The following is a 26487-nucleotide window of genomic DNA, read 5'->3' on the forward strand; positions in this document are numbered from 1 at the left end:
GATAATATTAGATATTATCTATAGATAATATTAGATATAATAGATAATATATAATTATATTTCTAATTATATTATTAAATTGTTAATATATATATAATTTTTATATATTTATATGTATTAAATATATAATAATTATATATATAAATAATAATAGATAATAGAAAATAGATACCCAATAGATAAATGGTCAAAGAATAGGAACAGAAAGTTCTGAAAAGAGGAAAGGCAAATTCTACAAAATCATTTGGAAAAAAATCTTCAAATCACTACTAATTAGAGACATGTAAATTAAAACAATCTAAAATTCTATTCTCAAACATGTTAGATTGGAAAAGTTAACAAAAAAAAGAAGACACACTAGTTATCAATATTGATAGAGCTATGAATTGGTTCAACCATTCTGGAAAAAAAATGAGAACTGTACTCCCAAAGCCAAGTTATGCAAAAACCTTTTTAACCAGTAATACTACTTTTAGCGACATACCTCTAAGAAATAAAAGATTGAAAAGATCTACATGCACAAAAATATTCATAGCAGTACTTTTTGTTCTAATGAAGAACTGGAAACAAAGTGGATGACCATCAGTTGTGGATTGACTGAATAAATTATCATATATGAATGTAAAATAATATTATTGTACTATAAGAAATAACAAAAGGGATAGATTCAGAAAAATCTGATAGAATTTGTATGATCTAATACATAGTTAAGTAAAGAGAGCATTTTATATGAATACAAAAACATTGTGAAGGAAAATAACTGAAAGACTTAAAACTATGCTTGATGGAATGAGTGATCTTAACTCTAGAAAACTTATGATGAATTATGCTGTCTAACTCATGGCAAAGAGGCAATGAACTAACGATGCTATATTTCAGACATGACCAATGTGGATTTTTAAAAATTATTTATAATTATTTATTATAAAGGAGGAATTTTGTTTTTAATGAGAGAATTTTCTGGGGTTATAAGGAGTAATTTATAATGATACAACAAACAAAAATATAAATCGAGGTAGCATGTTGTTGATATCAAGGAAGAGAGTAGCTCTAGGAAACTTAGAGAGCAAGTCTATGAACTTGTTTCTTGAAAAAACATGAACATTTAAGTTACAAAATCATTCTTTTAGTTGCCTTCAAAATAAATGATCTTATTAAAACACATTAAAAAATAAAACCTCTGAACACCAGAGAAGTACAGCTCTCTCAGTGCATGATTATTTGCATTTTGTTAATGGTTTCCTTTCCACCTGATTGTCAAGGCATGACATATTCCTAAGGACAAAAAGCTATATTTAAGAAGGGCTACTGACCATGGCTTCTTCAGTTTCTACTCATCTCTAGAGAATGAAATACTGTTCTCATAGTATTTCAGAATTATGGGAAGCAAGTAAAAACCTGCTGTGGATATGTTTCATCTCCATTACTCTGCATCTGCTTTCATTATATCTGCCTCCCTTCACAAATTGGATTATACAGTGCATATGTAAATATTTCCTTTCTGCTTCTAGCTGATCACATGTGTACCTCAACTTTTGGACTATTTGAGGATGACAGACTTCCTGGTTACTTCCAGCCATGTTATGGCTCATCAGAGAAAGAATTTGTCTTGGCATGAAGATGCCATGACCTTCTAGCTCTCTCTTTTCCCTCAACCATCCAGACAATATTATGCAACTCAGTATATTCCCTGTGATGGTTGGAGAAAGGCTTTGGTATCATGAAAATCTCAATGATATGTTCGATAGAGTGTGGAACTCATATTCAGAGTAAATTTGTTACTTGGTATTTGGTTGCCTTTTCCAATTTTTATTTCCTTTCCCAAGTAAGATGTGTTAAATCTTAGAATTCTTTTTAAAATAACAATGCTATTTCTCCTCACATGTAAAAACAATTTTTAACAATGATTTTAAAAAGTAATTTTAGTTCAAAATTCTTTCCCTTTCTTCCATACTCCTTCCCCTCTCTGTCCACCATGCCCCCAAAATGGTAAGCAATATGTTATAAGTTTTATATGTGCAATTATATGAAACATCTTTCCATTTTAGTCATTTTGTAGAAGATATTTTGAATTGAAAAAGAAGAAAGTAAAATATAGTATATTTTGGTCTGCATTCAGAATCCATCAGTTATTTCTCTAAAAGCAGATGGTATTTTTTCATCATGAGTCTTTGTGATTATCTTAGATCACTACATTGCTGAGAATAGTTCATACAATAATACTATTACTGTGTAAAATGTTCTTTTGGTTCTTGTTACAACATTCTTGTTACAACAATCATCTTGTGAATTTGAGATATTCAGAGATTTGGGGTCATTAGTAGAGCTCTACTGTTGCCTCTAATATTTAACATCATCCTAAAAATGCTAACTATAGAAATAAAATTAAAAAAAGAAAATGAGTGGATGAATACAGGCAAAAAGGAAACAAAATCATCACATTTTACAGATAGCATGATAGTTTACTTAGAAAACTCTAAGCAGTCAACTAGCAGCAATTGAAATAATAATTTAAAAAATCTTTATTTTTAATATATAAACCCTTACGTTCCATCTTGGAGTCAATACTGTGTATTGGATCCAAGGCAGAAGAGTGGTAAGGGCTAGGCAATGGGGGTTAAGTGACTTGCCCAGGGTCATACAACTGGGAAGTGTCTGAGGCCTTATTTAAACCTAGGACCTCCCATCTCTGGGCCTGGCTCTCAATCCACTGAGCTACCCAGCTTCTCCCTTCATTTCAAAAATCTTGCAAAATAAATCTATATAAATCATCCAATATAACCAAGTAGAAGATAGAGAAATTCCATTTAAAATAAATATATAATATATAAATTACTTAGAAGGTTACCTGCCAAGTTATCTACAGAAATTATGTGAACTCTACTATAAAACACCCTTTCTACAAATAAATACAGACATAAATAATTAGAGAAATATTAATTGCTCACTGGTAGACTTAGACAATATAATAAAATGGCATTACCAAAATTAATGTACCTACTCAGTGCCATAACAGACCACTAAAAATCTTTATAAAGCTATGGAAAAAAAGAAATTCATATGAAAGAACAAAAGGCATAGAATCTTAAGGGAAATAATGAAAAAAAGTAAAAGGGACCACCCCCCAAAGTACCAACTCTCAAATTGTACTACACAGCAGTAAACATCAAAATGACTTCGAACCCAGTTAAGAACTAGAAAGATGGATTTTTGAAGCACATTAAGCTCACAACTTACATAAGGAAACACAGTGCCATACTGTTTGATGAACAAGGATTCCAACTACTGGAGAAAGGACTCACTGTTTAATGAAAACTTCTGGGAAAAAAAAAAAACTAAGTATAGGACAACATTTCACACCAACTCCAACACAAGCTCCAATGGATGCAAGATTTAAACATAAAGGGCAACAAGCACCCTAAACAAATTAGAGAAGCAAGGTGGGGAAAATTAACTCTTAGATCCTTGGATAGAGAAAGAGTTTATGACCAAACACTGGACTGATGATTTTGGTTACATAAATTAAAAATCATTGCATAAACAAAAGCAACACACATAAAATTAGATGGGAAGCAAATAAGTGGAGAATATCTTTCTAGCAAGTTTCTCTCATAAGGGTCTTATTTCCAAGGAAGATACATTTTCTTTTTGAATGGAAAACTTTAAAATCAAGGCTCTCCCATCTGTCAATTCTTCCCCAGGAAGCTACAAGTTAAATTTGAAGTTTAGATAAATTACTTGCCCTAAACTGGGATGCCACTGTTTTACATTGTGCATATCCTTCCCTAGGTTGTGCTTACTAAAGCGATTGGCATATTACATGTCAGAAAGCCAATTACTGGTTTTTTGTTGACTACAGAATTGTTTACTACAATATCTTCTCATTTGTTCCTTTAGTTAGATGCTATTTCTATTCAACTTCTGAGCAGGAAGAATGTGGTTTGAAAGCCTAGTTAGGCCATAAAAAAGTCTCTTTCAAATTTTTGTTTGCATCTTGTTTCCCAACAGTATAAAAAGGAGGCAATACCAGAGGGAAAACCATAGCAGAGATCAGGAAAGGTAGTAAAAGGTGCTTTTAAAGAGCATCAAAGATAAAATTCACAAGGTTCAGTAAATTGATCCATTCAGCAAAGATGCTGCAACCTATGAAGAACCCAGTGTCTGAGTGACCTGCTCATCCCATTCCAGCAGGAACCACCCAGTGACAGTGACTTGCCCTTGTCCCATATAGCAACAACAGCCTAATGGAGGAGCAAAATCATTATCGTAGTTCAACAGTCAAGCACCCTGCCTGGCCCAGCTCAGAAAGAACTGAGATGATATCGCTCAGCAGTTAAGTGACATACTTCATACTTGACCCAGTCCAACAGTGATGCCACTGATACACACTATGAGAAGCAAGCCAAACTGAGCCATCTATACTATGCCTATTCAAGAGCCAGAGCAACTCAATAGTGGAATGATTTGTCCATTACTTATGTCACACCCTGAACAAACTTCCTGAGAACCCACAAGAGGAAAAAGGGATATGGAACCTTTGTAGTTCTAGTTGTGAGATGATATGTGTGAGTTGCCATCATTGAACTTGAAGTTTGGGTCCATTCTTCCCCCACACTCCAAAGGTTCTGTGCATATTTATGAGAGTTCAGGGGAGGGACCTGAAATACATGACCAATTGAGGAGAAAGCACTACCAAAACAAAAGGAAAAAAAGAGCAAATTCACACCTCGGGGGAGAAAATAGACATTTTACTTGAAGAAGATATCTATGATTAAAGCCAGAAAAAATCCTTAGTCTTCCTTAAAATCTGAAATTAATCATTAAACCAGAAATTGTCTGTGTTGATAAAGTTAGTATCTTGATGATCAAGTTATACTGAGTAAGGTAAAATGTAGGACAAGGAAGAGAACTTTACAATTGTACTGTTAGTCTTTAAATTATTGTCATTAAGTAATTTTAAATTACTAACCAATGGTCATAGTGATTTTTGATTGACTGATTGATTGAATAGTTACAGTGATGTTAGGATTTCAAAATATATACCTGATCTCTCCAGGAGTCCAGCTCATATAGTTTGGCATTGGAGACAGTGATTGCATCTAAGACGTATTGAAAAATTCCCTACTTAAACATGTTATAGTCTGCAAATATGTCACTTTATTTCTGTTCCTCTCCTTGGCCTCTTTCAGGGCACTTTTCTCAGCAGGTAACTGAACAACTTTTCTCAGGAAAATTAAAGTGCCATCCTTCTTAATTCTTTAAATCACTTTAAAAATCACCCTCTGCTATAGAGCTAGATTTACGCCAGAAATATGTATTTTTTGTAGCCTGCAGAGTAACATACTGTGTCCATTACACATAACAGCTACATAATTTATATCTTATAGCCCTTAGGAGGCTAGGGTAGCAGCTTATTCAACTTGATTTAAATTGTATGTGGTATAAAAAAGGACAGTTAGGCAGTTAACTAGCTTCAAACTTGGATTATTTTTAAGTTGTGTTAATGCTATATTTTAATACCAAAATATTATTTAATTTATATATATTTAAAGTGATGAATGTATCACCAAAACATAGCAAAAGCAAGAGTCATCATTCTATTCAGTACTACTGAAAGTTGTTCGGCTAATAAGCTATCATTTAAAGAAAACTGGCCATTCCTCTTTGCTCACCCAGGGCTAGAACAGTGCAAAAATAGGAGTAATAAGGGTTATATCTTTTCCCATTCATATTTATTTATATTAGCTCTACTCAGACTGAGAAAATTCTCCTAACCCTTTGATTATAGGGGGTTTGGGAATGGAGGATACTCAGCAGAATTAGAGGCAAGTACTGAACAATAAAAGTAGACATGAAGAAATGGTTGTATGTTCTCTTTTGTCATTTAAAAAATATAGTTGCCCTATTCTGAAGTTATAAATACACAGAGAAGTGAAGCAGGAAATATAATTTGAGTTGACCTTAAAGAAATACTTACATTTATCCTAAAAATAAGGGATTTTAACCAGTTGACCTCTAATGTCCATAAAATATTTTAAGCTGGAAGGAAATATTAATGTTATAAAGATGTCATTTAAAGAAGGAAAATGTATTCACTTGCTCAATGTCAAACACATTTAGTGGTTTACCTGCTAGTGGTCTTTTAATTTCCAATTCTTTTCTCCTTTACAGAAGTCCCCTGAAAAAGTGCTGATGGGCAATGTTTCTGCATGGAAGTGAGGGCAAGGGGTGGATAGAGTTATAATTTTACAACTGCTTCACCCAGCCAACTGCTTTGATACTTTATTTTTCTAATGATAAGATCAGAATAAGTAATATTTATTGTAGCATGAGATCTATCCTATCAACCAATGAATAAATTCAGTGTGTGTCTGTTAGGTACTCAGCCATATACCAGGTCCTATGAAGGGAGTACAAGGAAGTAAACAAAATTCTCTCTACCCTCAACCTTCAAGAAGTTTACAATCTTTTTAGGGAGAGATGGAAAATATGCCTATAAAAATGTAATTCATAATATAAAGGAAAATATGTCTCAAGTGACTGAGTTGAGGAAGGAATTTATTAAATAAATATATTCAGATAAAATGGAAAAAGAGATAATGATGAGATATTACAAACTCCTAACATTTTTCTATCAAGTCATCAAATACAAAGATAGTAACTGTAGCAGTTAAACTACTTAACAGCAGTACTCTAGCATTACTAGTGTACTAGTAGTAATAGCTACTACAATTAATTAACATTTCCATTTTGCAGCTAAACAAACTGAGGAGAGTGAAAAGTCTGAGTGCATTAGAACTGAACTCTTGTAGAGTAAAATCAGTAATAATAATAATAGCACATGGCAGTACTGCTATGTGTCAAAACATCATGAGAACTGACTAGGCTAATTTGTAGAGGTCTATTGATTTAGGTCAGCAACAGATCAACCCCATAATTCCTAAATTTTTAGCCTCTTGCTGATATAACTCTCTGTATGTATGTTTTGATAAACAGTAAAATGGGATGGCTGGATAATATAATAGATACAGTGCATTGCCTCAAATCAGAATGTCTCATCTTCATGAGTTCAGTTCTGGTCTCAGATACTTATTAGCTATGTGACCCTGCACAAGACACTTAATCCTGTTTGCCTTAGTTCATCTGTAAAATGAGCTGGCGAAGCAAATAGCAAAACACTCTGGTATCTTTCCCAGGAAAATCTGAAAATAGAACAACTGAAAAAAACCTGAATAACTGAACAAAAGCAAAACTAGTAAAATATTGTTTTAATAAATATTAAAATAGTAAATAAAAAATTCTCTTAAGTAACTTCAGAAGAATTGGAATATTAATTCCCTCTCCCTTTGGCCAACACCTTTGCAATGTGGGCATCTCCAGGCATTTCTAGTCACTCTACTTCTTCTACCAGGTATGACTATTTCACTCATTGCCCTCTGCTCCATCTCAAAAAGAAGTTTCTTTTTACATTCACAGATGAGAACAATGCAAAAGGCCACATTTTGTGCTTTACAACTGGCCCATTTCCCACACCAGAAAGAAATTTCTGGTAGACTCATCTTATAACTTGAGGGGGAACTAAACTAATTCACTTATCTTATTTGAGAAGCTATGCAGAATAAATCACTAAAATTGTGTACTTAGTTACAGAGTCTCTAGTCAAAAATATCTCAATTCCCGACAGTCTATTTCCTATGACTCTTCTTTGTGTGTAGCCTACCAGTCCCATTCTCAATAGTGAAACACGTACAAATCAGAAATTTCTATTGTCACTTCTCCTTTTAATATTTAATTAAATAGAAATGTAAACAAACTTTAAAGAACAGATGTGCTTTGAATTTAACATATGTTCTCTCATACAGAGAGAGTAGGAAGAAAGGACAAGGAAAAATCACCAAATAGTATGAATTTTACCAAATACAGCACTGATAGATCCTTCCAAATATGCTTCTTGAAAGGGTCTCAGATTTGTCTCTTAACTAGAGGACTGTTACTCACTCTGCTTTTGTGGCTAGTCAAATGTCTTAAACCCTGACTATGTTGGTCCACACTCCAGTCTTTTTCAGAATTCTTCCTCATGTCTACCCACATATTGTTTCTAGCAAGATTTCTCCTCCAGATCAAGGAAAAGGTAATGCTGTCTCTTTAAGGTACAGTCCCTCTTTAGACAATGGATCAAAACAAACTGAAGATTTCTATCCAGACCAGATGACTTCATTTCTGCTACTCTAAATCCTTTGATAGAGGGACACTATACTTAGTTACTGAGCTTTACTGCTTTTCTTGCTTTTGAGGAAAGTTCAATGCCTGATCTTTTGACTTGCTATGGCTTTTTTTCTCTGCCTCTGGATTTTCTGGGATATTTGATAACTTTCATGAAATACTTAAAGAAGATTTTTTCCTCTTTAAAAAATCTAGCTATGGAATTTTTGTCTACATGAAGACAAAATTCAGTTAAAACATTGATAATACAGATTACAGCGCTCAACAACTGTGTTTATTTAATATCATTCTGGGCAACAGGATTGCATTATCAGCAACTTCTTAAGTATGTACATGCTGCCAAAATGTAAAATTGTATTTAAATATGGTAGTCCATTTTGGGGAGATGATTATCAAATAATAGGAAAGGACTATCATTTCCCTGTCTTCCCTTCTTTGTTTTTCTCTACTTTGGACCTGGGAATGAACTCCCCTAATCCCCTAATAGTTTTAGAAAACAAGAAGTACACTCCAAATACTTCTGTTGTGAATAATCTTTTGAAACCAAAGAGTATTACACTAGCTTTATCAGTGTTCACAAAAAGGTCATATCCTTACATATTTCTTTGAATTTGTGGGGCACATATGATGTGCCACTTCTATAGAAGGAATATTTTCATTTTAGAATTCAACTTTTGCAACCTTTGGCAACATGTATTATCAATAGCTCTTTGTTGTTTTTTTTTTTAAAGTAAAACTGTAAGCTATCCCCAAGGATATTCAGGGTGTTGCTATGACAACCGAGTCTGCCTCCCAGCCCCAGAAACCATGAATAAAAGATGGTGTTCTAAGGAGAGCAGACTAGAAGAGGTTGTTTCAATCCCTCTAATACCTGAAATTTGCTGTTATTTTGTTAAATGTAAAATAAAAATCTTGGGAAAGAGCCCAGCCTGCTAAAAGGATGACTTTATATATTGCACTTCAGATGTCAGAAAAAAACACATGCTTTCTGAACTGAGCAAGCTCAAAGTAGAGACCAAAGGAGATCCAAAATATTGGTCTTATCATTCTTTCCCAGTTGGTTTATTACCTCATCTGAAAATACTTAAAGTCAGATGAGTTATTCTGACAAACAAGAAATGGAAACAATTTGAATTTTGTAGTTTTGTAGTTTTACAATTTTCATTTTGTAACATAATCTTCTGGTTAAGCATTTAAAAATAAACCCATAGAAAGCAATCTATAATATAAAACAAAACTGTCCAAATTTAAAGGGTTTTTTTGCCTTTTCTCTATCTCAACATTTCAACAACATTCTCTTTTGATTTCTGGATATTTACTTCCCAGAGCAATCTCACAGTATTTTATTACTTATACTATACTTATACTATAAGGTTCTTCTACTAAAGTTATAAAAGATTATGAATGGATTTTGATACACTGATACTTTGATGGATCTGTGATCTCAATGTAGATAGGACTGATAAGGACATCCTTGACAAATTTATTTAACCCTAATCCAGTTTATTAAATCATAGGATATAAGAATATGATAGGAAAAATAGTGTGCTTATTTGAAGTACAAGTCTTGCTATAATCTGTTACCACTTTATAAAATATAAAGTTGTCTTATCAAAATTTATGAGATTAGCAGGAAACTGGGAAATGCCTGGCAAAGAACTAGCACCATCCCTGGTGAACCTTTCAAAATCATGATATACTTTCTATGGAGTGAATTGAGAGAAAGGAGATCACTTCAAATACTGTGATATTCACAAAAAAAACAAGAGAAGAATAAGACCCAGTCATTGCAAGATTCACTGAAGGAATGAGCCAGGGAATCCCCAGGTACACAGCCAAAAAACACAGTCTTAAAAAAATGCTGTTCCCCAGAGAAAAAATCATTATAAAAGCACAAGAAAAGACTTCCACCTCTGCAATGCTGAAGGTATGAGCTGCCTTAGTCACAATACCTAAATGTATTCCTCCCTAATAGTATGCTCTAAGTATATATGCACTCCTCACTGACACTCTATGTCATTGTGGAGGAGTGAATCCCAGGTTTACAGAGGAAATATTTTGTTATTATTACTCCTAAAAAATGATACCTTCTCAGTAAATGCTATTGCTACTTGTCCATAGGCTGTCTGCAGACTGACCACACTTGTGTGTGTTTGCAATCTATTGTTTTAATAGGATAGATGCACAGAGTATGTTGAACTTGAGGTGACTGCTCCCCTGGATGCTCAATTTGTGAATGCGAATTATCGCATTCACAAATGCCAAGAAGGTCCACTATTTGACACCAACTCTACATTCTTAATGTGAATACTTCCTCCATTGAAGATTATAAACCATTCCATGTTCTCTCATCTTATGCAATTTTTGTTCATGTCCTGCAAATCCTCCATAGGGTCTAATCCAAAATACTGCAACCTTCCATCAAGATATCTTGACTTTGTAAAGATACAAATGTAGTTACTCATCTGTCCATTAACCTTTGCTCTCCTTAACCATCTCACTTCTTTTTTCAGTCTTATATGTCTCAGATAATACAATATTTCATTGGTAATATACTGCATATAGAAGCAGAATAATGTGATGGGGTAGACTGTTTGCTTAGAATCAGTAAAATCTGAGTATACATACTAGCTATTTGACTTTTAACCAATGGCTATACAGCTGTCTTAGACATCTCCATAGAATTTATTGTCATTGATAGTTTCTGATGTTTGTTGGTAGAGTGAGTTTCCACAATGATGAAATAATTGTGTATTTGTTTAAAACAATAAGCTTCCCCACTTCTATCCCAAATTTCTCTATTTTGAGTAACTCACAACTTTAATTCTTCAGAGTATATGGTATTATGTGACTTAAAACCATACAGCATCACCAGAACATTGTTGTTAGAAGAGTGGGTTGATCAGGGATAGAGAGGCTTTGGTATTTATGATTTTTAACTCTTGCTGTAGGATAAGTCACCCTGTGGTGACTCCTGCAAAATGAGCTTCATTGATTGGTAATAAGTTAGTTGACTCAGAATGATATGGAACAGAGCCACCATTTTGTGACCTCTAAAAACATGAAAAATTACAGAATCCCCCTTTGGCTTCAAGATGTTTGGGGAAGAGTCAATGTTCACTTAAGAGTCAATCTGGTCTAAGAGATTTCTGCCCTACCTCCCCGGGATCTACTAATGGCTGCCACAGGGTGGGGATACATGGAAGTCTTATATGCTTTCACCTATGCAACCTGAAAGAATACCTTTTTCTTAAGTGCTGGCCCCTGCCTTGGGAAGGCAATGACAAAACAATATCTCTAAAACACATAGCAGTCATAAAAAACAGAATCACATGGTTTAATGATTATTATTTTTGAGCTCCATCTTCCTGAAAAGGGAAGTGGGGTATCATGATTCCAGAATCCAATATGAAAAGAGAAAGTTTATTGGGTGAAACCAGTTAAGAAACCCCAAATTTGAAAGAGATAGGAGGGAAGTTCTATTTCTCCAGCTCTTTGGAGAAAAAAGAGAATCATGCATATAAGCCCCAAAGCTAGAGATTCACAAAAGCAATCTAAATAATGATATGGAGGAACAAAAGGCATAGTTTTAAACCTTCACCAATATAAGTTTTAAGAGTTCAGGCCTGATAGGCAATGGGTTGTCTGTTTAGCAGCCCTAAGTGCCTTTCTCTTATGAGATAAAAAGCTCAAGGACTACTTCAAGAATCCAGGTATTAAGGGTACCCAAAGTCTAGATGTTGTACTGGTCTCTAGGACAAAATGAAAATCACCAGAATTGCTGGTTGGTGGGAAGGAGGGAGAATGCTTGTAGAGAAAATTCATATTCATTTCCCTTCTGAGCAGAGTTCAAACCACAGGGTGGTGCTATGAGTCTGCAGGACTCACTAGAAAGGAAGACATGTATATCATTTATTTATAGGCTACTGTGAATGAGTCTTTTATATATTTTCTGCATTTTTGTATAGTGGGAAAAGGCTCTCCTATATATAATATGCATTATTATCTTGAATTCTTGAACTTTTACCCCAAATCTATAAGCCATGTTTAGAGATTTTTTTAAAGAAGTAACGATATGGGAACCAAAAAAATGAGCCAATGAGAAAATTATTTGGGTTAGAGAAGTAGTCTGAAAAATATACTTGATCTATGTAACCCTAAGAACTTGTATTCTTATATTATAGATTATAGAGAAAATAAAAGAACTTTTAAACCAAGGAGAAATTTGGGGTCACAAAAAGAATCCTAACTGTAATTCAGCTCATTCTCCAATTCCTTGAAAGATCCAATAGAGATAACTTTATTTGTCAGTCCTCTAATTATCAGTGTTAAACACGCATGAAACTTATTTACACATGCTCACCGAAATCATTTACCATCATCTTGGAGCATTGCCAGCTCAGAATCCAAGAGGATGAGGAATTTTATTTAGATGCTGAGGTACAGAGCTATAATTTATAAGTTTTGTTCCCAAGAAATATTATAATAAAAGTATGTTCAAATCAACTGTGATTAGGGAGAAACCATGCTACCAATCTCATGGCAGGGATCCCAGGGTACAGACCCATTAAAACAAAATGTCTACCTCCTGTACACAAAGACATTATAGAGCTGCTCCTGAAAGAACCACTTTCCAGGATGGAGCAGAGTGGGACTGACCTGGTGCATGGCTACTAGGGGATGAAAATACAGCATTTAGTAGTATCCTAGTTTGACTAAGTATTAACTGGAATTAACTAATACTTTTTTTTATTATTATATTTTATTTGATCATTTCCAAGCATTATTCATTAAAGACATAGATCATTTTCTTTTCCTCCCCCCGACCCCACATAGCCGACGTGTAAATCCACTGGGCATTACATGTTTTCTTGATCTGAACCCATTGCTATGTTGATAATATTTGCATTAGAGTGTTCATTTAGAGTTTCTCCTCTGTCATGTCCCCTCAACCACTGTATACAGGCAGTTGCTTTTCCTAGGTGTTTCCACTCCCATAGTTTATCCTTTGCTTATGAATACTGTTTTTTTCTCCTAGATCCCTGCAAATTGTTCAGGGACATTACACCGCCACTAATGGAGAAGTCCATTATGTTCGATTATACCACAGTGTATTAGTATCTGTGTACAATGTTCTCCTGGTTCTGCTCCTCTTGCTCTGCATCACTTCCTGGAGGTTGTTCCAGTCCCCATGGAATTCCTCCACTTTATTATTCCTTTTAGCACAATAGTATTCCATCACCAACATATACCACAATTTGCTCAGGCATTCCCCAATTGATGGGCATCCCCTCGTTTTCCAGTTTTTGGCCACCACAAAGAGCGCAGCTGTGAATATTTTTGTACAAGTCTTTGTGTCCATTATCTCTTTGGGGTACAGACCCAGCAGTGCTATGGCTGGATCAAAGGGTGGATATTCTTTTGTCGCCCTTTGAGCATAGTTCCAAATTGCCCTCCAGAATGGTTGGATCAGTTCACAACTCCACCAGCAATGAATTAATGTCCCTACTTTGCCACATCCCCTCCAGCATTCATTACTTTCCATAGCTGTCATGTTACCCAATCTGCTAGGTTTGAGGTGATACCTCAGAGTTGTTTTTATTTGCATCTCTCTGATTATAAGAGATTTAGAACACTTCTTCATTTGCTTATTAATCATTTTGATTTCTTTATCTGAGAACTGCCTGTTCATGTCCCTTGCCCATTTATCAATTGGAGAATGGCTTGATTTTTTGTACAATTGATTTAGCTCTTTATAAATATGAGTAATTAAACCTTTGTCAGAGGTTTCTATGAAGATTTTTTCCCAATTTGTTGTTTCCCTTCTGATTTTAGTTACATTGGTTTTGTTTGTACAAAAGCTTTTTAATTTGATGTAGTCAAAATTATTTATTTTGCATTTTATGTCTCTTCCTAAGTCTTGCTTGGTTTTAAAGTCTTTCCCTTCTCAAAGGTCTGACATGTATTCTATTCCATGTTCACCTAATTTTCTTATAGTTTCCTTCTTTATGTTTAAGTCATTCACCCATTTTGGATTTATCTTGGTGTAGGGTGTGAGGTGTTGATCTAATCTTTCCCACACTGTCCTCCAATTTTCCCAGCAGTTTTTTATGAAATACTGGATTTTTGTCCCAAAAGCTGGGTTCTCTGGGTTTGTCGTATACCGTCCTGCTGAGGTCACTTACCCTGAGTCTATTCCACCTATCCTCCTTTCTGTCTCTTAGCCAGTACCAAATTGTTTTGATGACCGCTGCTTTATAATATAGTCTGATATCTTAGACTGCAAGGCCCCCTTCCTTTGTATTTTTTTTCATTGTTTCCCTGGATATCCTTGATCTTTTGTTTTTCCAAATGAAATTTGTTATGTTTTTTTCTAAATCAGTGAAGAAGTATTTTGGTAGTTCAATGGGTATGGCACTAAATAGATAAATAAGTTTGGGTAGGATGGTCTTTTTTATTATATTGGCTCGTCCTATCCATGAGCAGTTAATGTTTTTCCAATTGTTCAAGTCTAGTTTTAGTTGTGTGGTGAGTGTTTTGTAGTTGTGTTCATATAGTTCCCATGTTTGTCTCCGGAGGTAGATTCCTAGGTATGTTATTTTGACTAAGGTGATTTTGAATGGGATTTCTCTTTCTAGTTTTTGCTGCTGAGCTGTGTTGGAGATATATAGAAAAGCTGATGATTTATGTGGGTTTATTTTGTATCCTGCAACTTTGCTAAAGTTGTTGATTATTTCAATTAGCTTTTTGGTTGAATCTCTAGGATTCTTTAAGTAGACCATCATGTCATCTGCAAAGAGTGATAACTTGGTCTCCTCCTTGCGTATTTTGATGCCTTCAATTTCTTTTTCTTCTCTAATTGCTACTGCTAGTGTTTCTAGTACAATGTCAAATAGTAGAGGTGATAATGGGCATCCTTGTTTCACTCCTGATCTTATTGGGAATGCATCTAGTTTATCCCCATTGCAGATGATATTAGCTGATTGTTTTAGATATATACTGTTTATTATTTTTAGGAATGACCCTTTTATTCCTATGCTTTCTAGTGTTTTTAATAGGAATGGGTGTTGTATTTTATCAAATGCTTTTTCTGCGTCTATTGAGAAAATCATGTGGTTCTTGCTGGTTTGCTTGTTGATGTGGTCAATTATGTGGATGGTTTTCCTAATGTTGAACCAGCCCTGCATCCCTGGTATAAATCCTACTTGATCATGGTGAATGATCCTTCTGATCATTTGCTGGAGTCTTTTTGCTAGTATCCTATTTAAGATTTTTGCATCTATGCATTAGGGAGATTGGTCTATAGTTTTCTTTCTCTGTTTTTGACCTGCCTGGTTTTGGAATCAGTACCATGTTTGTGTCGTAAAAGGAGTTTGGTAGAACTCCTTCTTTGCTTGTTATGTCAAATAGTTTGTATAGTATTGGGATTAACTGTTCTCTGAATGTTTGATAGAATTCAAAGGTGAATCCATCAGGCCCTGGGGATTTTTTCTTAGGAAGTTCTTTGATGGCTTGTTGGATTTCATTTTCTGATATGGGATTATTTAAGAATTCTATTTCCTCTTCTGTTAGTCTAGGCAGTTTGTATTTTTGTATATATTCATCCATTTCTCCTAAATTGGTGTATTTATTGCCATATAATTGGGCAAAGTAATTTCTAATAATTGCCTTAATTTCCTCTTCATCGGAGGTGCTGTCCCCCTTTTCATTTTTAATGTTGTTAATTTGCTTTTCTTCCTTCCTTTTTTTAATTAGATTGACCAGTACTTTGTCTATTTTGTTTGTTTTTTCAAAGTACCAGCTTCTTGTCTTATTTATTAAATCAATAGTTCTATCACTTTTGATTTTATTAATTTCTCCCTTAATTTTTAAGATTTCTAGTTTGGTTTTCTGCTGGGGGGTTTTAATTTGATCGCTTTCGAGTTTTTTCATTTGCATTTCCAATTGATTGATCTCTGCTCTCCCTTGTTTGTTAATATAAGCATTCAGGGATATGAATTTACCTCTCATTACTGCTTTGGCTGCATCCCAAAAGGTTTGAAAGGATGTCTCACCATTGTCATTTTCCTCGATTAAATTATTAATTGTTTCTATGATATCTTCTTTAACTAAATGGTTTTGGAGTATCATATTGTTTAATTTCCAATTGGTTTTAGATTTGGTTTTCCATGTACCATTACTAATCATTATTTTTATTGCCTTGTGACCTGAGAAGGCTGCATTCATTATTTCTGCTTTTCTGCATTTGTGTGCTATGTTTCTGTGACCTAATGTATGGTCAATTTTTGTGAATGTGCCATGTTCTGATGAAAAGAAGGTGTATTCCTTTTTATCCCTATTTATTTTTCTCCATATGTCTATTAATTCTAATTTTTCTAAGATTTCATTCACTTCTTTTACATCTTTCTCATTTATTTTTTGATTTGATTTATCTAAATTTGATAATGGTTGGTTTAAGTCTCCCACTAATATGGTTTTACTGTCTATTTCTTCCTTCAATTCTCCTAGTTTCTCCATTAGAAATTTGGGTGCTATATTATTTGGTGCATACATGTTGATTAATGATATTTCCTCATTGTCTAAAGTCCCTTTTAACAAAATATAATTACCTTCCCTATCCCTTTTGATCAGGTCTATTTTTGTTTTGGCTTTATCAGATATCATTATTACCACTCCTGCCTTCTTTCTGTCAGTTGAGGCCCAGAAAGTCTTACTCCATCCTTTAATTCTGACCTTGTGGGTGTCAACCCGCCTCATGTGTGTTTCTTGAAGACAACATATGTTAGGGTTTTGGATTCTAATCCATTCTGCTATTCGTCTTCTTTTTATGGGTGAGTTCATCCCATTCACATTCAAAGTTATGATTGTCATTTGTGGACTCCCTGGCATTTTGATATCCTTCCCTGGTTCTAACCTTTTCTTCTTTGGCTCTACCTTTTAGTCCAGTGATTTACTTTGAATCAGTCCCCCTTGTCCCCTCCCTTGATGTCTACCTTTTTAGTCCCTCCCTTTTTGTTCCCTCCCCCTCCCCCCTCTCTTTCCCTCCCTTTTTGTTTTCCCTCTCCCCTCTCCCCCTTGGTTTTCCCTTCTCCCTACCCTTGTTGGGTAAGATGGAATTCAAGATCCCAATGGATCTGGATGTTTTTCCCTCTCAGAGTTGATTTCCCTGAGATTAAAGTTTAAGTAAAAAACCCTCTCTTCCTCTCCTTCTTATAGGAGTTTTCTTCCACTCCCCTTCCCATGTGAATCATTGTGTGAGAACGATTATTCTATTTGGTCTTTCTTTACCCCCTATTTATACATTACATTTTCCCCACATGTTAGTATACATAGATTGATATAAATGTAGTACTTATAGAAGAGAGTTTGAGTAAAAGAAGAAGATAACATTTTCCCCCTTTCCTTAATATTACCTTTTCAGGTATTCCTTGCTCTTTGTTTTTCGGTATCAAACATTCCACAGAGCTCTGGTCTTTTCTTTGCAAAAAGTTGGAAATCTTCTATTTTGTTGAATGCCCATACTTTCCCTTGGAAGTATATAGTCAGTTTTGCTGGGTAGCTGATTCTTGGTTGAAGACCCAGCTCTCTTGCCTTTCTGAAGATAATGTTCTATGCTTTACGATCATTCAGAGTAGAGCTTGCAAGGTCTTGTGTGACCCTGATTGGCATTCCTTTATATCTAAATTCTCTTTTTCTGGCTTCCTGTAGGTTTTTTCTTTTGTTTGAGAGCTTTGGAATTTGGCAATTACATTCCTGGGAGTTGTCTTTTGTGGGTTTAGTGTAGAGGGTGTTCTGTGAGCTCTGTCAGTGGCTGTATTGCCCCCTTATTCTAGAATCTCTGGGCAATTTTCTTTGATTATATCTTGTATCACGATGTCGAGTTTGTAGTTTATTTCTGGCTTTTCTGGAAGTCCAATTATTCTTAAATTATCTCTTCTCCCTCTATTTTCCAGATCTGTCACCTTGTTGGTGAGATATTTTATGCTCTCTTCTAATTTCTTGGTAATTTAGCTTTGCTTTATTAATTCTTGCTCTTTTACATGATCTTTGTCTTCCAGCTGCCTGATTCTGGCCTTTAAAGCCTGGTTTTCCTTTTCACTTTGGTCAAACTGGTTTTGTAGATGCGTGAATTTCTTTTGCATTATTTCCCACTTTTCCTCCCAGAAGGCTTCCATCTTTTTGGTCATTTCTAATTCAAATTCTTCATGGGTTTGTGGAGAGTTTCCATTTCCTTTGGAAGGTTTCGGAGCATTTTCTCGTGTATCGTCTTCTATCTCCTCTGTATTTTGTATTTTAGCTCCATAGAATGTGTCCAAAGTCGACCCTTTCTTCTTATTTTTCTTGGGATTTGGGGGCTTCTGTGCTTCTGTGGAGTTTGCCATCTCTGAATGTGGAGGATTAGCTTTTCTTATCTCTGTCTGGTGTTCAGAGTCTTTAGTCCTGGGCAGATTGTCAGTTCTATGAGGTTTCCCTGGGTTAAATTGAGTATGCCTTAAGGCAATGACTTTCACTGGAACTGGAATGGATGGGTCGGACCAGGTGGCCACACTCTACCCTGGTTCTCTCTGTTTCCCTGCTGCTAAGGTTCCCCTCGACTGGGTCGGGTTGCTTTCCGGAAGTTGCCTTCAGAATAGCTGGCCGTGAGGCTGTTTTGTCAGCCCTGAGGGTTGCTGTTCTTTCAGAGGACCCTGCTCTCTGTGGGGGAGCGGGCCTCGGCTTCCTGGAGCTCTGAGGGCAGTGACTTTCACTGAGACTTGGATAGCAGGATCCAGCTGGTGAGGCTGTCTTGCCCGCCCTGAGGGTTGCTGTTGTTTCAGATGACCCTGCTCTCTAAGGGGGGTGGGGCCGCGGCTTCCTGTAGCCTTGGACTCTCTGCTCCTACCCCTTAGGTCCGAGTGATCTCGGGTTCTGGCTTTTGAGGGGGGCTGTACCTTTTGATCCAGGTCCAGGTCCAGGAGGAGGATTCCTAGGTTCTATGCTGTTGATCGTTTTGAATTTCGGTGCCTTAGGAGCTTAGAGTTTGAGATCGGTCGGGAAGGGTTTTCCGGAGATCTGAACTTTAGCTTTCTCTAAGCCGCCATCTTGACCAGAAGTCGGGAATTAACTAATTCTTATTGCTGTCCAGTTTCTATAGAGTAAAAGAGCTATCAAGAATATAAATATAAAAATAAGAACATTTAAAATTTCAAGTCATTTAAAGTTATTATTTTATTTTATTTTTTATTCCCCTCTAAATTCTGGTTATCTGCACCAAAATCAAGGTTACCCCTTCTGGTTATATCACTGTGTCTCTCTTTTGTAGTTTGTTGCTTCAAGCTTTTTGTTGCCAAGCCTATTTAATAAGAGCTATAATTCTTCAGAAGAGTTTAACCTAACTATCCACAATGGATAAAACAAAAGTATGAAGATTGTTTATTGTATAGATTGTCATCATATAACATTATTATAATATATGTATAATATATAATCTGTATAATAAATATTCTTCATCCATCTATTTTATCCATTATAGATAGTTAGGTCAGACTCTTTTTATTTGACTTAATAGGTGAGTGAAGAGTCTAAGGTATTTTTTCACCAGTATATACATTTCTTAACAGATATTATGGTTAATTTTTCATAGTTCTTTAAAATTTCCACTATACCTTTTGTTGTTGTTATATTTAAGTTTCAAAAAGGTTGAGTGGGAGAGGTGGAGCCAAGATGGCAGAGCAGAAATAGTGAAGCCCTAATCTTTCCTAAAATCTCCTTAAAACAGGATTAAAATAAAACTTTCAAATGCATTCTGGAGTGACAAAACTAATAAAAGGCCAAGGTATAAGATGACCATCCAACTCAAAACAACTTGTAATTAGGCAGGAAAGGTTTATTTCACTGGTGTGAGGGGAGAACACAGCTCACATTGAGGAGCCCTGGCACAAATCAACAGCAAGATTTCCTCCATCCTCTATGAGAAGAGGTTCCAAACCCATACTAAAGCCACCTAGAAGACCTTGAGAACCAATGTAAACCAACAACAAGGCACCCTACAACTACCCCCTCAAGTTTCTAAGCCTTGTGCAAGCCTAAAGTGAGGTCCCAGCACCAACAGAAGGCAGTCCACAATACCAGCAAACAGTAGGTCAGTAAAAGGAAACAAGCAGGCCTTGGTGGGGAGATGAAATTAACAGCAGGATTGAGTAAGGGGCTATGAAAACTGGTTAAAATGAGGTGAGTCATTGCTGGCATTAGGGGCAGAATTCTGTTGCATTGCCCACACAAGGTTTTGGATCATAGTCCCAGAGAAAAGAGGAATACTGGCAGGAGCAGACACCTATGCCACAGTTCCAGGGTGGAAAACATTACTTGTGGTAGATGACAGACCAGTACACAGACCAGGAGAATACTTACCATACTTCTCCTTGGATCATATCACCTTGGAAGAATTGAAATGTATAGAAATCCAGACTTACTTATAAGAGGAGCACCACAAAAAACCTAAAGTTTAAGAGAGTTGCCCTCTCCATACAGGGAACCAAGTCCAACTTTAATACCAAAATAAACATTTTTCTAAAAGTCTGAAAAAATGAGCAAACACACAAAAAAATAAAAGCAACCTTAACTATAAAAATTTAGTGTGGTGACAGGGAAGAGCAAGGCACAAACTCAAAAGAAGACAATGAGATCAAAATAGCTACATTCACAACCTTAAAGAAAAATGGGAATTTTCTCAAATTAAAAAAGCATTCAATTTTTTTAAGAAATCAAATAAGACAGAGGAAAGGAGGTGGTGAAGAAGTGAAAGAAATATAAAAAAGAGTCAACAGCTCAGTGAAGGAGCTTTATACAAAAACAGTAATACATTTTTAAAAAACAAAATAGGCCAAATGGTAGAAGAGGTACAAAAATCCTCTGAGAAGAAGAATTTCCTAAAAAGAAGAATTGACCAAATTGAAAAAGAGATACAAAAATCCACTGAAGAAAAGAACTTAAAAAACAGAATTGACCTAATGGGAAAGGAGGTTCAAAAGCTCAATGAGGAAAATAATTTCTTAAAAATGATAATTGGGCAAGTAGAAGCTAATAACTCCATGAGACATTGAGAAACAGTATAACATAATTAAAAGGGGGAAAAATAGAAGAAATGTGAAATATCTTGTTTGAAAAACAATTGACCTGGAAAATAAATCTGAGACAATTTAAGAATTATTGGATCACCTGAAAGTCATCATCAAAGAAAGTCTAGATAACATATTATGAGAAATTATTTTTAAAAATATCCTAGTATTTTTGAACAATAGAGTAAAATAGAAATTGAAAGAATCCACCAATCACATCCTGAAATATCAGAATGAAAACTCCCAAGAAGATTATAGCCAAATTCCAGAACTCTGAGCCCAAGAAGAAAATATTATAAAAGCAACTAGAAAGAAGAAATTCAGATATCATGGAGTGACAGTCAGGATTACACAGGAATAAACAGTAATAAAGTTTCAGAGGACTTGGTATATGATATTCCAGAAGATAAAGGAGCTAGGATTAGAATCAAGAATAATATATTCAGGAAAACAACATAATCCTTCTGGGAGGGAAATACTTATTTAATTAAATGAAGTATTTTCAAGAATTCCTGATGAAAAGACAAAAGCTAAACAGAAAATCTGATGGTCAAATATAAGAAGCAATAACAAATTAAAAAGGTAAACAGGAAAGAAGAAAACTTAAGGGATTCAATAGAGTTAAACTGTTTACATTCCTACATTGGAATATGATATAACACTTAAGAATGTTATCATTATTATTATCACTAGAATGGGTAGACAGAGGGTGAGAGAATGACTTGACTGTGATGACATGATAGCAAAAAAATTAAATCATGAAAAGAGGATTGCACTGAAAGGAGAGGTAGAATTGGGTAAATGACTTCACATGAAGAGGTGCAAAAGAGGTATTACACTGAAGAACTTAGTGGGGTGGGGGCCAACACAATCATGGACTTCATATTTAAATCATTAATAAACTAGAGAAGAAGCAGATCAATGAACTGGGTATGAACCTAAAAAACAGGAAAAAGAACAAATTCAAAATCTCCAATTAAAGACCAAATTGCAAATCCTGAAAATCAAAGGAGAAATAAATTATATTAATTTATTACTATTATTTGCCTCATAAACTATTTGTATCCTTTAATTTTTTTTTGATGAATTACTCTGTTACATTAAAATTCCCAGGTATCCCCCTCACTCCCTATCCTCCCTACACTAGGGAAGGCATCATTTGACAAAAAGATATATGTATGTGTGTGTGTGTGCGTGTGTGTAAATAAATATGTATACATATATATATAAAATATATGTATACATATATATATATATAAAACTAAGTCTTGCTTGTTTCTATTTATCAATTCTTTCTCTGGAAATATATACATATATATATACACACAATATATAGATATTCTTCAAATAATCATCCTTTAATTTGTAAATACATTTAAAATACTTTTTGATTTAGGTGGGGAAAAGTCAATTTATACTCAGATTTTAAAAAAACATGTGCTTCATAGGGTGAGGTTCCATGTATTTGATACTATGAATGTCCAGTATAATAAAAGAATGAAAATAGGATTTGGTAATGGAATCTGACCTGCCTGAAATATTCTCATTGTAGCATTCCAGTGTATGATTCCTGAGCTGGTTCCTAAGCGGGCCATGCGGCCTTTGTCCTAAGTAGGCTCATTTGCAAAGCACAGGCTGCATTTACTCACACCTCTATCATATACTTCATTAGCATTTCAATCAATGTCAATGAACTATGTGTTGTTACATGTGCATTACGTACCTCCCAATCATCACCATAGTAAAAGACAGGAACAGGAATGACACAGCACCTCTCTCTCTCTGGCTCTGGCTTTTGCTCTCTGGATCTCTCCTTCTTTGGAGTCCTACTCTGGCTCTCTAAAGATCTTCTTCCTTTGTTCTTTTGTCTCCCACTCACTTATTCTCTTGCCACGTGTCTTGGCACCAGAAGCTAAGGCTCCCCACCCTTCCTAGTGGCACTCTGTTGCCACCTGCTTTCTATCTCGGAATACTCAATTCCATGTGTTTTCTCTATCATCAGGTTTTTCTTAAATTTACTTTCAAAGGAAAACCTTATCAGGAACTAAGAGCCATTCCTTACAAAAATTTAACTTGTGTCTGTTTCTCAATTGATCACCCATAATCCTCAGGATCCTTGCTCCTTTTCAGGCTACAACCAATCAAGGAATTCTCTATGTAGCAGCCATAGGATGGACTATTATATATGGCGCCCAATGTGAGCAAGGATCCTGAGTCTGTCTTTTATTATGGTGATGATTGAGAGGTACGTAATGCACATGTAACAATGCATAGTTCATTGACATTGGTTGAAATGCTAATGACATACATGTCATTAGTGTGAGTAAATCCAGCCCGCGCTTTGCAAATGAGCCTACTTAGAACAAAGGCTGCATGTCCCACTTAGGAACAAACTCAGGAATAATACACTGGAATGCTACACTCATATTCCAGATCTTTTATCTATTTATCCGGTCATTTGTGTCCACAACTTCTTTAAAATGCTACATTGTGGCCAAAGATATGGCACCTGATCCTGACTCTGCTATTTACTTCCTCTGTGACCTCAGGAAAGTAGCAATCTTCATGGCATTATTTCCTTACCCTTAAAATGAAGGGATTTACTATGTTTTGAGATTTTATCCAGGTCTAAATTCATGAAACTAAAATCATTTATTTGTCTACTTCAAAAATCTGTATGATTTGAAAGTATGTATTCTTTATCTAGCAACAAAATTACAACTCTCTATAACTTAGTTGACAGTTTTGAATCCTAACCAAATTTAGGTAAGCTGGTCTTTTGTCTTCAGATGATAGAAATAGTCTACCACTAGAATTATATTTAAGTACCTTCCAATTAATTAAGAACTGTCCTATATGGGAATGCAGAAATACCTTATGATGAACCATCATAAAGGATTCTAGAGCTAGCAGGGACATAAGAAATAATAAAGCCCAACCCCTTCAACTTTATGAGAAAAAAATAGTCTCAGAGAAATGAAATCTTATCAAATAGCAAACAGCTAGTTTATAGTAGAATAAGGTTCAGATATCACCTCCAGGCATTTTTGTTTTTTCTACTATGCTTCTTCCACATATTATTTATTCAAAATTCAGAGATAAATGTGAATGATAATTAGTTGATACAACTATCATGAAATTAATTATATAACATGCATTATAACTCCTTTACTCAGTTCCTGTCTGTTTCTGTATTGAGTCTTTTATAAGCAGCTTTGCTTGTCCTCTTCTATTTCTTTTGGCAATGGCTTCTTCCAATCCTCCTTGTTGACTTCTGGGCTGAGATGGCCACAGAGTAGTAGTAAGGGGTTCTTTCTCCTACCCACCAACTGATATAAAAAGCTTCAAAAAGACAAAAAGCAAAATCAGATGAGCAATGGGGCTTTGCTGGAGGGTGAAGACTTGAAGGTAGGCTGGGTATGGGCATTTCCACACTATAAGGGAATAAAATTACTCATACCAAAGTGTGAACTGATCACCCCTATCCCACTATACCTACCACACCAGAGTCAAAGCAAGTGTGGAGAAAACTCTGGGTTGGGGGTGGGGAGGCTAGCTAAGGACAACACAGATCTACCCCTGAGAGCAACAAGACTTGGGACCCCAGGAGCCTGAGAAACGTGGAGCTTGGGCGCATACACAGGGAAGAGGAGGGCTGCCCACAGCAGGTTCTGTGGAGACTAAAACATAGTCTCAGGGCAAAATCATGCTGAAGTTCAATACGCAGAGAGCTGTCTACCCTCCTCACTGAGACTTCCAGCTTGGAAGGGAAGAAAAAACTAACACAGCAATGGCCAGCATCCAAAACCTAGAATCTATGGCTACCAAAAACAAACAAACAAATAAACAAACAAACAAACAAACAAATAAATAAATGAACAAGTAAATAAATAAGCAAATAAATAAATAAATGAATGAATGAACAAACAAACAAACAAACAAATAAATAAACAAACAAATAAATGAATGAATGAATGAATGAATAAGTAAATAAATAAATAAATAAATGAATGAATGAATGAATAAATAAATAAATAAATAAATAAATAAATAAATAAATAAATAAATAAATAAATAAATAAATAAATAAATAAATAAATAAATAAGAAAGAGTCTTTAATTCTGGATAATTTCTACTTAGAGAAACAACAACTACAGAGGAGACAGCAGAGAACAACAAACAAGCAAACACCTGCAAACTTCCCCCAAAAAATGAAAATTGGTCACAAGCTCTCCACAAAATCAGGCTGGAATTTGAGAATCAAGTTAAAAAGATAGGAGAAACTGGACAAGAAAAGTATAAAATAGTTCAAAAAGCAAATAACAGCTTAAAAGATGGAATCTCCCACTTGAAAAAAGAAGCCCAGAAATCAAATGAAATGATAAGCAAATTGCATACAAGAAATGACCTGATGGAAACCATGAAAATCAGGTTACACAAAACCGAAAGGGAAAAATCAAAAGATTATAGCTGAAAACCAGATGAGAATTGGGCAAGTAGAAGTTAATGATCTCACAAGACATCAAGAATTAATAAAGCAAAGTCAAAAGAATGACAAAAATAGAAGGAAACCAATTCTTCCTTCTTCAGGTTCTTTGTCTACTTCTTCTGGTTATCTCTTTACCATAGTCTTTAATGCTTCAAATCAGGGTCTCTTTTAGTGCCTCATTTCTACTTTATGGTATAATTCTCTGGAAGAAAAAGCCTCCTTTTTCTCAGGTATAACTTCAATATTCCCTATATTATCTCATATTTTCAAAATAGTTATTCTATTTGTAGTCTGTTATATCTTTGAGAACCCTGACAATCACCTGGTGAAATGGATCAATGTTCCATAGTGCACTACAGCCATCTTTAACTAAGTACATATGTCTAGAAGCAGTATTCTCTCAGATACTCAGAAATGTCTATATAATGTCTTAAGCATTTTAATCAAGGGTGTTTTTCTTCATAAACTGATTTTTTTCTACCCCTTTCAGCAACCAGAATGTCTACACTGTAACAAAGATATAGATCCTTGCCTCTTAATAAAGAATCTAAATTTCATGGAGATAGTATCCAAGATATTCTTGTCCATTTTTTTCTTGCTAAGATAAATAGAAAATGGGATTTTAAAATTTAATGTATATATTTTCCTTAGATAATAAGTGTTTCTAGTTGTTGAAA

This window comes from Monodelphis domestica, chromosome 1, assembly GCF_027887165.1.
Source record: "Monodelphis domestica isolate mMonDom1 chromosome 1, mMonDom1.pri, whole genome shotgun sequence".
In the NCBI taxonomy this organism is placed as follows: domain Eukaryota; kingdom Metazoa; phylum Chordata; class Mammalia; order Didelphimorphia; family Didelphidae; genus Monodelphis; species Monodelphis domestica.